At 39.6% G+C, this 14485-nt stretch overlaps 1 protein-coding gene across 1 annotated transcript in view; it reads right to left on the bottom strand.

Moving 5' to 3' along the window:
* Nucleotides 1-14485, bottom strand: part of LOC135696382 (TELO2-interacting protein 1 homolog) — a 39397-nt gene that overhangs the window by 18165 nt on the left and 6747 nt on the right. Inside the window, exon 2 of the mRNA XM_089112524.1 lies at nucleotides 5192-5355. The gene's annotated coding sequence lies outside the window, so the exon portion shown is untranslated. The remainder of the gene's footprint in view (nucleotides 1-5191; nucleotides 5356-14485) is intronic.

The following is a 14485-nucleotide window of genomic DNA, read 5'->3' as shown; positions in this document are numbered from 1 at the left end:
CTCTCCATTTGACGTAAATGATAGTTTCCAGCTAGCCATACTCATCTCCAAAAATTTTCTCACATTTTCAGTAACTCCAAAATTTTCATGCACTCTTTTATCCAACAATGGGGGACAGAATCATAAGCTTTCTTGTAGTCCACCCATGCCATAGCATAGCAAGAATCGTGTGCCTTTTTCGACAATCTTTCAATATTGTTTTCTCAATCAGCAGTTGATCTTTCGTCCCCCGACATTTGCGTTTTCACCCTTTTTGTTCATATGGTAGTAGATTCTCTCTATTTTGAACATAGCTTCGGTAGAGCGTAGACGTGAATGAAACTCCATATCGTTGATTTTATCTTTAAATATACACAAAACGTGACTATAAACAACAATAACGTAAACGTAACTTGTTAGCCCATCATGAATTTGTAGCGTGACTTTATCGTAACTTCACTACTTCAAACAACTTAACCTTACAATATAGGGCGTGAATATAAAACGTAAGAAGACTGGGACGAGTAGGAATCCCCCATGATGGCTTGGGCTGCGAAATATATATTGACTTCACAACATACTCCCCCGATTGAGTTGCCTGCACTCAATTTACAATAATACATATTAATCAATCATTATTCATCAACAAACGTAAAAACATTTTTCTTTAAGCAAGCTGAAACTGTAAGCGTATACATATTGAAATATTTACATATTGTCTCTTCTAAGAAACTCTCCTAACTTTGCAGCTGCGCGCTTTAGATCGCGTAATAGTTCTATCTGCTGGCTGCGCAGGCGCTATAGGTGCGTTGACTTGATTTGCTTCTGTCTTAGGTTCCTTACATGCAATTTCTAAAGGTACAAGTAATTTCAAGGGACGTCTAAATACTTTACCCTTACTCCTTTCACCTGCTATCTGGATCTTTGCTGATCTTACTCTTCCATCTGTACCTACAATTAACTCAAGAATTTTACATAATTTCCAAAAAGTGCGTTTTTTATCGTCATCCTTTAAAAGAACTATATCTCCAACTGATATGACTGGCTCTTCCCGTTTGTCTTTCGGTCTATAGGCTTCCATAATACCTGTTAAATATTCCTTCTTCCATCTCTTCGTGAATTGTTGAAGTAGAGTCTTATGATACTTGGCTCGTTTTGACAGAGCCTCGTATGTACTTAGCATTTCATAGTACCTGTCTTGGGGCAAAAGTGATAGATTTCTTCCATCAATTAATTGACACGGTGTCAATGGATATGAAATACCGTCAGTGTCATCATATACATAAGTAATTGGCCTAGAGTTGATTACTGCTTCGACCTCAATCAAGATGGTATTTAATTCTATTTGCGTTAGGTATGACCGACCTATTACCTTTTTTAGACAACGTTTTACGCTCCTTATTAACCTTTCCCAAGCACCTCCTTGCCATGGGCTTCTATCAACTATGAATTGCCACTTAACTCCTTTCTTTTCAAGACTTTCACCTAACCTAGGGGAACGCAAAAGATGTTTTACATCCTTTGAAGCTGACTTAAAGGTCTTAGCGTTGTCACTTACCAATAGAGACGGTAAACCTCTACGTGCTGTGAATCTTCGAAACGCTCGTAAAAATGACTCGACATTGAGCGATTCTACAAGTTCTAAATGAACTGCTCTTGTCGACATACAAGTAAAAAGACAGACATAAAACTTCTCTTCTCCATCATTGTTACCTTTACTGGCAACTGTCAATGGACCTGCAAAATCTAGCCCTGTATTTGCAAATGGGGGCTGATCATCGACCCTCATTCGTGGCAAGTCTGGACAAAATACAGTAGAATATGGCAAACCTTCTAATTTCCTACATGTGATACATTTGCGTACAATACTTTTAATTAATTCCCTTGCACGAGGAATCCAATACTTTTGTCGTAAAAGATTTAACGTTTCCCTTATTCCATCGTGCATGACTTTTTCGTGGCAATAGAGAACAAGCAATTTGGAAACCTGATGAAACTTCGGTAATAAGATTGGTCTTATGCTTGACTCTATGACGGATGCATTTTTTATACGACTTTGACACCTCAAAATGCCCTTTTCGTCTACGAAGAGCTGAAATTGCGAAACGTACAAAGGGGGTTTTTTGTCCCCTTTTGATTGTAATTAAACAATTTCCTTACAAAAGAATTCACCTTGAATTGAGCGTATAAGAACATTTTCTGCGTTAGCAAATTCTTCTATATTTATCTGATTTTCTTGTTGACAAGCATTGTTTTTTAACGATGCGCGTAAATTATGTATATAACGAAGTACCCATGCTAATATACGGACACATTTTCGGTAAGAACCAGACCTTTCAAAATCTACAACGTTGCCAACTTTTGCCTTAGTTGCTAAAGCATGCGTGATATTGGGGCTACATTTTACTCTTTCCTCTAAAGCGGAACCGGATTCGAAAATATCTTCTTGCTTAGGCCATTTTGTGGGTGGATGTTTTAGAAACCCCGGACCCTCCCACCAAAAAAGATTTTGCTCTAACTTGCGACCAAATATACCCCTTGACGGTAAATCAGCTGGGTTTTGAGATCCCGGGCAATAAAACCATTCATCGCGGCTTGAAGTTCGTAAAATATCCGACACGCGATGGCGTACAAATTGCTTCCAAACCTTATTGTTCTTTATCCAGCAAAGAATGCAAACCGAATCTACCCAATAAAATACTTTGATAGGCGTGCCGTGAAGCTCCTCCCCAAGAGTACCTTTTACTGTGCTGATCAATTTTGCGAGTAACTGTGCTCCTAAAAGCTCTAAACGTGGAATGCTTTGTTTTTTTAGAGAACAAACCCTGGCCTTGGCAGTGACAAACTTGATGCTTACCTCCCCCGTATCGTACACAATGCGGAGATAAACAATTCCAGCGTAAGCAGTCTCGCTGGCATCTGAAAACACATGTATTTCGACTTGGCTTACTATTTTACCTGGGTCAAAAAAACATCTTGGCATGCGAATCCCGTCTAAACGACTTATTTCCGAAATGAAACGATCATATTTTTCCCTTGCTTCTCCTGTAAGCTCTTCATCCCACCCCCATTTGTCTACGCAAAGTTCCTGAAAGAGCACTTTCAAATTGATGGTATACACACTAAGACAACCGATCGGGTCAAAAATCTTGGCTGCTAACTTTAAAAGAGAGCGTTTTGTGGGCTGAAGTGTTTTTGCTAGTTCTATAATGGACCCCAGATCAAAAAACAGTTCATCCTTTTTACTTTCCCAATTTACTCCAAGGACCTTGTTATTATTTTCCCTTTGAGGTGGGCCTATTGTTTGCTGAGCGAAGGATTGATCATCTTGTATGATCTCCTTCGCATTATCACCATTGGATACGTTACCTGTTTCCACCTTTTTGATTTCATGTAACAAAGCTGTGTCATTAGTTTTAAATTTGCGAAGGTTAAACCCACCTTCGGACAAAATCTCCCGTGACTTATGGAAAATCTCTAACGCCTCATCAATAGAATTTGTGCTACATGATAAGTCATCAGCATAAAGCCGATCTAACACTTTTACAACACGAGGAAATCGATTAGCATATTGAGCAATGTGTTTCTTAATTGTGGCTCCCAGTGTATATGGCGATGGTCTTAAACCAAACACCAGTCTACAATACTTATACTGAATAACCGTTGGATTCGGCTTACCAGGGCCGTAAATCTGTCATGTAGAGCGGGGGGGTCAGTAGAGCGAATGAATATAAAGTATGCAGTGGGTCATGGCACCACAAGGGATTTATGGTATGTGTTATGGAAACAGTTGAGGGGCAAATTACTTTAAAAACAAAAGTCAATATTTTTGGATTTCTCAAGACTTTCTGCTCTACAGAAGGTATTTACAGATATTCCTTAGTACATTGACTTGTGTATATGATTGGATGGATAACATTTTTCAGAGACGGCCCCAAGAAATTGAACCTTGGGAGCTAAGAATCAAGTTTTTCTCTCGTAGGAGGACCCACCATGGTTGGGTCCGACGCGGAAGAAAATTTTTGAAATTTTACCTTCTAGAAAGGCTAAAAAAGCATTCCCCAGACTAAAATTAATAAAATACTAGAATCGCTCAGGATAGAAAGTTTGGCGTTTCTCAGAAGAACACAGATTATTGTTTATTGGGTGAAATTTTGGAGGGGAAGAGTCATGCTTAAACCTTAGAGACAGACTTTGGGGAAATATAGGACACTGTTGTATTGATTGGTAGAAATTTACTTTCTGAACAGAAATGTGCGTTTTCCTTATTTTGACTGATTTCAGTAGGCCATGTTTACACATCAAAAATGAATACATTTTAATGATACAAAAGTGATTTTCTAAATAAAAGTAAATAATGGACAAATAATAGAAATGTACGTAAATAAGTTAGTAAATAGGTCAAATGAAAAAACAGATTGCTCTCTTTTTATTTCATACTCTGTTTTCAAAAATAAAACGGTAGAAAACAGTAGAAAACGGTAAAAACGGTAGAAAACGGTAAGTTTTTATATTGTAAAAATTATAAAAACCACTCTGCTTACAAAAATAACCTTAGTGGCTGAGGTTTGTTGCAATAACACAGAAAATGTAGTTTGGTTCTAACCCGGCTACCAGGGATTTTTTTCTTCCAAGAAAAATGATGGTAATTTCTCCAAAAAAATCGTTTTGCTCCAGATTTTGGGGGGGGTCCAGTCCCCCCCGTCCCCCCCCGGGATTTACGGCCCTGCGGCTTACTAATGTCGTCATCCAACAAAAAACGTATAGCATCCCGGTCTTTCTCGTCAATTTCAATCTGAAGGAATGCCTTTTCAACATCAGCTGTTATAGCAATGGCATGTGAGCGGAAACGTAATAACGTATCGAATAATGGCGGCATGTAATTATCACCAAGTTCTAAACATTCATTAAGAGATAAAGCTTCCTTGTGCGATTTCGCACTTCCATCAAAAACAACACGAAGTTTTGTTGTTTCACGATCTCGTCGAATTACACCATGGTGAATCATAAAATGAGGATTACCCTGATTCTCCTCCTCCACAGGGACTTGCTCAATTATTTCGTTGTTTAATTGCTCTTTGAAAATGTTATCATATTCAGATAATAATTCAGGGTTTCCTTTTAACCGGCAAAGCAAAGATTTTAAGCGATTTAATGCCAAGTTATAATCATCATTAAGGCAAGATATATCAACCTTCCAAGGAAGGCTTACCTAGTACCTTTTACCATTAAAGGTGATTTCAAATTGCTCGTCTTGTTTGTTTTCATTTGTGGGTTCACTCCCCTTGTCAATCCCGGATGATTCTTGTTTCCAAAACTCGCGAAGCGTTTGTGTTATTTCCTCATTTTCTTCGATAGGCCTTCCAACTGACGTATCTAAAATCAAATTAGAAGTCACTTTAGAATAGGTTTTAGGCTCCAAGGATCCTGGTACTTTTCCCGAAAGTAGCCATCTTAATTTGCTACTTACTGCTATTGGCCCTGATGTACCTCTAATAACATCACCAATGATTACATCATACAAATAATCATTACCAATAAGCAAATCAATGCGCCTATTTTGCTCGCTTAGCTTCTTGTCCGCTAGATTAAGGCCTATCAAATGCTGATACTTGCTTACGTCTATGCGCGTATTTATAGGCGAACAAATAGACTGATAGCCTATGGCGCTTATCAAAATTGGCGTCTCATCTATTCCTGTATCTAACTTTAACTTTACGACGTCACATTTCTTGCGTACTGATTTCTCAGTTCCAAATGTGTTCAAATTTAAGTTTTCCTGTCTTTCGACTTCCAGATTCAGTTTTCGTCTGACTTTTCAGAGATGTAGCTTCGTTGGCTCCCACTATCGAAGAAAACATTGATTTTCATCCTCTGAGCCTTGTCTGCTTCTTAAAGGACAAGTGACACGCTTTTGGCGCCAAATTTTTTTCTTCTTTTAACTTAAAGTAAAATGCTGTATGAGAGTGCTGTTGAAATATTTTTCCTTTCTGATCTCATTTTCCTACTTAAAAACCCTTTTCAAATTATGGCGGGAAATGAATCACGTGACAGCGTGACGTAGATTGTGATAATTTGTTATTGCTGCTACTGGTATACAGTGCAATATTAACGTTTACAACACGCTTCTAACCGAATTCAGTTCGTCTGGACATGTCGCGTCGTGTTTCGTAAACTCTCTATTAATGACAGGAAAATTCCGAGTTATCACAATGTACGTCATAGGGTCACGTGATAAAAAGGAAAATCGCGCCCCCTGCGCCCCCTGATTAGAATTTTTTGTTCTAAACCAGGAAAAACTTACTTCTAAATGATGATCTATTAGTAAATGAAAAGAAAAGATAGGGTGAAAAGTGTGTCACTTGTCCTTTAAACATACGCAGTGGCCGTCTGCAGCAAAACTTCTTGTTTTCTTGTAACACTGGTAGTTACTTTTGTTTCTTCCTCCGTTTGTTTTGCTCCTTTGTAGCAAATTGACTCGTGGTGAAAATTTCTGCCACATTTTCTGCAATTTCGATTTTCCCGACACTTTTTTGTCATGTGTCCAGATTTCAAGCAGGAAAAACATCGTTTGGTCTCCAATAGGATCTTTTTTCTACCCGTTATTTCCTGGACTTCTTTGCAGCTTGACGGAGAGTGTGCATGCCCACAATAAACACAATCTTGCACTTTTTCGTCTTTCGTTAAAAATGTCTTGGTAGTGCCTTGTGGTGATTTTGGTCCATATCCTGAAGTTTTGTCACATTTCTTTTCGACGGGCTTGATGTTATCGCTCAGTTCCCTGGCTTCAATTTCCTTTCTGACAATCTCCAATATTTCTTTTATCGGCCAAACTTCCTCGGTCGTCTTTCTTGCAACATGCAATGTAATTTTTCGCGGCATTATTGCCATAAGGATTGGTACTAACAAACTGCCATAACTTGCAGAACTCATACCAAGGGCTTCAAGCCCCCTTACGTGTACATTTATGCTGTCGTAAATGAAGCGCAATTGCTTCACGTTTTCGTTTGGGCAGTTTTGTAGCCCAAGGAGAGCCTGCACGTGCGTCGAGATTATTTGTTGTTTGTTGCCAAACCTCGCCTTTAAAATTTCCACCGCATTTAAATAATTTTGTTCCGTCAGTTCGAGTCCTGATACTGCACGGTATGCTGGACCCTCCAACAAATTCACCAAGTAGTTGAGCTTATCAACTGCAGTTATACTTTCGTTTTTATCTATGGCATTCTCGAAACTCTGCCAAAAGGACATGAAACGTGTAATATCTCCGTTAAATCGTGAAAGCGTTATTTTTGGCAGACGAATGGCAACAGAACCCATGGCAACCCCGCTTGTATTGAGACCATGTTCGTTGTTTGTTGCTTGTTCAACGTTTTCAGCTTCTCTGGAAGGCGTTGTCGTAATAATATGTGTCGTTCCACTCCCAACTCCGAATGCATTGGTCTGAGCGTATCGACCGTCTTTAAAAGCTTGAATTCTTCCCAGAATTTCATCGATTCTGAAATTCAGCTCCGTCGTTTCATCGATTTCTTTTTCAATGTTAACTTCTGGACATAAATCCAGTATCTTTTCGTTTAGTCCGTTCACATACGTTTGCTTTTCTTGAAGAGACTTTTGTATCGTTTCTAAACGAATCACCTTCTCGACTTGTTCTCCATTTTCATTAATTAGTTCTTCAAGAAGAGCCGTGGCTTGTCGTTCAAGCTTCGTAATGGAGGTTCTATTTCCTCCTCGTATTGCTAACAATTTCTTTAATTGTCCACTGTTACCTTCTGTATCAGTGGCCATGATTTCGTCGTATTCCGTGCCCCGCGTTGGGCGACATTATTCCTTGAACATAGCTTCGGTAGAGCGTAGACGTGAATGAAACTCCATATCTTTGATTTTATCTTCAAATATATACAAAACGTGACTATATACAACTATAACGTAAACGTAACTTGTTAGCCCATCATGAATTTGTAGCGTGACTTTATCGTAACTTCACTACTTCAAACAACTTAACCTTACAATATAGGGCGTGAATATATAACGTAAGAAGACTGGGACGAGTAGGAATCCCCCATGATGGCTTGGGCTGCGAAATATATATTGACTTCACAACACTCTCTTTCAAGGTATTCCACATTAATGGAAGGGAAGTAATTTGACGATAATTGTCCACTGTATTTCCTTTTCAAGGGTCTTTTTGGCATAAAACCGTCCGACCATAGGTCATCCATGCAGGCAAATAGTCCACTCATCCTCTCTAAGCAGGACCTTATTGAGATGTTCAGCAATTCTCTCGTGAAGGTTGGTAAGACAAGTTTTTGAGATATGGAGCTCGTTTCGTTTCGATTCGTTAAATATCACATTTCTTTTCTTTTCTTTTCGTTTCGTTTCATTAAATATCACATTTCTTTTCTTTTCTTTTCTTTTCGTTTCATTTCGATTCGTTTCGTTTCGTTTCGTTTCGTTTCGTTTCGTTTCGTTTAGTTAAATATCACATTTCTTTTCTTTTCTTTTCTTTTCGTCTCGTCTCGTTTCGTTAAATATCACTTTTCTTTTCTTTTCTTTTCGTTTCGTTTCGTTTCGTTTCGTTTCGTTTCGTTTCGTTTCGTTTCGTTTCGTTAAATATCACTTTTCTTTTCTTTTCGTGTCGTTAAATATCACTTTTCTTTACTTTTCTTTTCTTTTCTTTTCGTTTCGTTTCATTAAATATCACATTTCTTTTCTTTTCTTTTCGTTTCCATTCGTTTCGTTTCGTTTCATTAAATATCACATTTCTTTTCTTTTCTTTTCGTTTCGTCTCGTTTCGTTAATTATCACATTCCTTTTCTTTTCTCTTCGTTTCGTTTCGTTTCATTAAATATCACCTTTCTTATCTGTTCTTTTCTTTTCTTTTCGTCTCGTCTCGTTTCGTTAAATATCACTTTTCTTTTCTTTTCTTTTCTTTTCGTTTCGTTTCGTTTCGTTTCGTTTCGTTTCGTTTCGTTTCGTTTCGTTTCGTTTCGTTAAATATCACTTTTCTTTTCTTTTCTTTTCGTATCGTTAAATATCACTTTTCTTTACTTTTCTTTTCTTTTCTTTTCGTTTCGTTTCGTTAAATATCATACTTCTTTTCTTTTCTTTTCTTTTCGTTTCGTTTCTTTTCTTTTCTTTTCTTTTCTTTTCGTTTCGTTTCTTTTCGTCTCGTCTCGTCTCGTCTCGTCTCGTCTCGTCTCGTCTCGTCTCGTCTCGTCTCGTTAAATATCATATTTCTTTTCTTTTCGTTTCGTTTCGTTTCGTTTCGTCTCGTTTCGTTTCGTTGCGTCGAATAGAATAAGCCGAATTCTGGGCCGTTAGCGCATCGGCACAAGTTGCTTCACCTAACCCATACAAAATGCTAATCTTTGATATAGCTTAATAGACTCAAGTACAAGCAGCTTAAAGTTCTGGGTAGGAAATGGACAAAAAAAGTTCACTTTTCCCAACCTGAATTAAGAGCCTTGTCTTTCCTAAACGAAAAAATAACAAGAACTTTGAAACCATGAATAAATAAGTATTAGAAGAAACACACCGCGCTTGAGATCAAAAGGGGAGGGAGGGACGGGAAAAGAGAACAGCATACAAAGTAAGCACGACAATTCCGACCTAAAGCAATTTAATACACCCATCTGAGTCAAGGAACCCACACTTTCGCGCAGAAGCTCAAACTATAAAACTCCTTCAATCTCTATTATTCCCAATGGCATCAAAGAAGCGCATAAAGACTTAAATACCAAATTGAAGCATGACAATTGACAACCAAATGAGAGTAATACAAATAAGCTAAAATTAAAACCTCAGCAAAATCAAGTTCTATTACGTCACTCGTGAAATTAACTCTGATAAAATTTCATTTGATCAGCATAAAAATAGGATTCCGGATTCCGTATTCTGGTTTTAAAGGTAGCCGTTTTAAAAAGACGCTTCATCCAGGTTGTTATCAAATGTGCAGGTTTGAAACTTTGCGGTTTGATGTTTGGTGCCCATTGTTTCATAAGAATAGATGCCTTTCGGTGGCAACCTGGTGGCACAATTAGAAGAGACTCATAAAATCTAAAATAACTTACTTAGAGAAATATTTACCTCCGTTTATGGAGGCCCTTTAAGATATTTCTATACATAAAATAAATGGAACGAACTCACCGCTTGAGAATTTAATCAATAAACAAATCTTTCAATTCTCTAACTCAATTTCATTCCTCGATCCTTACGAACTCAACTATCACACCCCATAACCAAACTAACATCAACTAAACTGTTTCCATGGATATCAGTTAATGTGCAGTGCAATTAGAAACAACAAAGAGTATTTAAAATGCGTTATAACAATGGTAATTATGTGTGAACAATAAGAGGACGTGAAAATGCATATAAACAGAATACTAATGAGAACGGTTCACCACAGAGCTCCCCCCCTAGAGAGCTAGTGCGATAAAGCGAACGATAAATGTCATAATTAAGGAAGTGTTAAAGGTGCAAAAGAGTAAACAGATATATTCAAGTTACGAATAAAAACGGTCTGGAAAATGAACATGACGTCCAGAGCGAGTTTTACGGATAGGTACATCGGACTCCTTTGGAGACGGAGGAATAACAGTTTCGTCACGACTCTTAACTGGAGGAGCAGATATATCAATGAAGGCTGGCTTTAACCTGTCCAAACATACCGTATCCTGTTTTCCATTGATGTCCAGTGTATAGTACTTTGGAAAACGACGAAGAATCCGGAACGGGCCACGGTAAGGAGGTTGAAGGGGAGCTTTGACACTGTCATCGCGAACGAACACATGAGTGCAGGACTGCAAATCAACAGGAATGTAGGAGCGATTTGTATGAGACCGGGTTGGCGTAGCTTGTAGCTTTGACATGTACCGACGTAAACGGTCAACGTAATTTTTCGGATCTAGAGAAGCCAAGGATGATGGAGCAAAAAAATTGATGAGGGAGACGAAGTTGTGTTCCAAAAACGAGTTCAGCGGGGCTGCAGCTAAGGTCTGATTTAAAAGAGGAACGAATATTAAGCATTATCAATGGAAGGCAGTCAGTCCAATTAAGGCCGTTATCCGATGCTTTCAAGGAAGACTTCAATTGACGATGAAAGCGCTCCACAAGACCATTAGCAGAAGGGTGGTATGCAGTTGTATGGATGTGGTTGGTGCCAAGTTGCTGGGTTAAACATCTAAATAAGTTGGACTGAAATTGAGCACCACGATCCGTAGTTATGGTAGAAGGAACACCAAATATTGCAATCCATCGTTGAACAAAGGCGCGTGCAACAGTTTCTGCTGAGATGTCTGGTAGTGGTATTGCTTCAGGCCAACGCGTGAAACGATCGATACAAGTGAGAATATAACGGTGACCTTTGGAAAGCGACAAAGGGCCAACAAGATCCAGGTGAACATGATCAAAACGTACGTCAGGACACGAGAAAGTGGCAAAAGGAGTAACGGTATGACGCTGAACTTTGGAACGTTGACAATTAAGGCACGATTTGGTCCACTGGCGAATTTCCTTGTTCATGCCAGGCCAAATGAAACGCTGCGTAATAAGTTTTTGTGTGGCACGAATTCCAGGATGTGAAACAGAATGTAAACTATCAAAGACAGCATGACGGTGGAGAGCTGGAACATATGGCCGAGGATTTCCTGTAGAAGTATCACAAAGAATCGTTTTGTTCGACAATGGAAGCGGAATGTCACAAAACTGTAAGGATGTGGATGCTTTTACCTGCGAAAGTTCTTCATCAAATTGTTGTGCATCAGCAAGTTGGGAGAAATCGATCGATGAATGGATAGAATTAATATCAAGGCGTGACAGGGCATCAGCAACAGGGTTTTTAATACCTTTAATGTGTCGAATATCTGTTGTGAATTGCGATATAAAGTCCAGATGTCGAATCTCCCTAGGCGAATGACGAGAAGATGCTGAAGAAATGGCATGTATTAGAGGCTTGTGATCCGTTAAAATGAAGAACTGACGACCTTCAAGAATATGACGGAAGTGGCGAATGGAAAGGTATACTGCAAGTAATTCTTTACCGAAAGTACTGTACTTTGTTTCCGATGATTGTAATCGCTTTGAGAAAAAGGACAGAGGGTGCCAGGTACCATCTATGTATTGCTGAAGTACGGCACCAACCGCAATATTTGAAGCATCAGTCATCAGACTGTATGGAGCTCTAGGGACTGGATGGCGGAGTAAAGTTTTGGTTGCTAAAGTAGATTTGACAGCCGTAAATGCGGTACAGGCAGACTCAGAGAGGTGAAAAGGCTGTTTTGTGTGACGAGCATTTAGAAGATCAGTTAATGGCTGCATGAGTGTTGCACAGTTTGGTATAAAACGGCGGTAAAAGTTGACGAGGCCAAGAAATTCACGTAGCGAGCGTAATGATGTTGGAGGCGGAAAATCTTGAATAATTTGAACTTTGGAGGAGAGTGGGCTGATACCGTCAGCAGAAACATGATGACCCAGAAAATCCAATGAAGCAGATCCAAATTCACTTTTTGATGGATTTATGACAATGCCGTAGTCTTGGAAACGCTGAAAAATTATACGGAGATTATGTAAATGCTCCTCTGCGCTAGTACTTGCAATTAGAACATCATCGATATAGGCATAGACGAAATCAAGGCCCCGCAGGACCTCGTCAATAAAGCGCTGAAAAGTCTGTGCAGCGTTTCGAAGGCCGAAAGGCATACGCACGAATTCGAAAAGGCCAAAAGGTGTTGTTATGGCAGTTTTTGAAATGTCGGATGGTTCAACAGGAATTTGGTGATACGCTTTAACCAAGTCGATTTTTGAGAATATATTTATACCATGCAAAGAAGAAGAGAAATCTTGTATGTGGGGTATTGGGTAGCGGTCTGGGATGGTTACGTTGTTCAATGCGCGATAATCTCCACAAGGTCTCCAGTCACCTGGGGTGGGTTTTGGAACCATGTGAAGTGCAGAAGACCAACTACTCTTTGAAGGACGAATGATGCCTAATTGAAGCATGTGATCAAATTCAGACTTGGCGATAGCAAAACGATCTGGAGCGAGTCTTCGTGGACGACAGAAAACAGGTGGACCCTCAGTGCGAATATGGTGCGTCACAGTGTGTTTTATGGCAGTTTCTTTGTTTGAAAGACGAACAATGTCTGGAAACTCTTTTAGAAGATCTTGATAAGGCGTAGCCAGAGTCGATATCGCAAAAATGGGACAAGGTGAAGTGGCTGGGGTTGTAAGGCCTTGAATGGTGAGGTTAGTGTTTGTGTCAAGAAGTTTGTGGTGACGAAGATCCACTTTTAGACCAAAATTGGCTAAAAAATCGGCACCAAGGATTGGACGAGGCACGTCAGCGAGAATGAATACCCATGGAAAAATACGGCGTAAACCAAGATCTAAAGTGACTGACATTTGTCCATAAGTTGCAATAGGTGTATGATTGACAGCTTGAAGAGTGATCTTTGATGGAAATTTACGCTGTTGTGAAGAAGGTGGAAGGACACTAACTTCAGCACCTGTATCAACAAGAAAACGAGTACCAATCTTTCGGTCAGTAACATAGAAAAGACGACTGTGAGCGGAGGAACCAGACGAAGAGGCCGCCTCTAATCGCTGGTGGGACCGTTTCCCACAGACGATGAGCGAAAAGAACATGGTGACTGGCATTTTCTTGCATTAACACCAAAACGCCAATGGTACCAACATTCAGAATTGGGGTGGCGAGATCGACTTGAACTGCGAGAGGGGCGACGAGAACCAGATGAAAAACTGGAGCGACGATAAGGAGAACGACCACGAGAGGAAACTTGAGATTGTAAAGCCTGTACAGCAATGGTTAGTTGAGAAATTTGCTCTTGTAAATCGCTTGTTGAAACTGAAGGTGTTGCTGTGGCAGAAAGGGGGGACAGCAAAGGTGACGATGAAGTAACGTCTAAAATCTTATCAGCAAGAGTGGCAAGTTGATCTAGGGAAATTGTATCAGCAGAGGAAACCAAGATGGGTTGAACATTAGGCGGTAAACGTTCGAGAAACAACTGACGAAGAATACGCTCCTCGAGCTCTGCATTGCCTAAAAGCTGTCGCATTTTGCGAAGAAGTTGGGTGGGTTTTCGATCACCGAGCTCCTCTGCTACTAGTAACTGATGAAGACGTTTTCGCTCCGAAACAGACGTACGCTTGATAAGCTCGGACTTGAGGTAGTCATATTGTTGAGAAGTTGGTGGATTAAGTAATATGTCGCGAATCTCTTGAGCAACTTCTGGCGGAAGCATGGAAATGACATGGTGATATTTTGTCGATTGAGATGTAATATTGCGTGTCTGAAACTGAGCCTCAACTTGTGCAAACCAAATAGAAGGATTGGAAGGCCAGAACGGAGGTAGCTTGAGACTAACAGAAGTGATGTTCGTAGTGGAAGTTGAAGGAGTTTCAGAGGAAGTTTCGGGAGTAGACATGATGTTGGTGTGTGAAGTAAACAATGGCGCAAGGATAAAATCAAACGTAAACAAATGCAATG

Source organism: Rhopilema esculentum, chromosome 14 (genome assembly GCF_057945365.1).
Source record: "Rhopilema esculentum isolate cy_ngs chromosome 14, ASM5794536v1, whole genome shotgun sequence".
In the NCBI taxonomy this organism is placed as follows: Eukaryota; Metazoa; Cnidaria; class Scyphozoa; order Rhizostomeae; family Rhizostomatidae; genus Rhopilema; species Rhopilema esculentum.
This window is presented reverse-complemented; position numbering and strand designations above follow the sequence as displayed.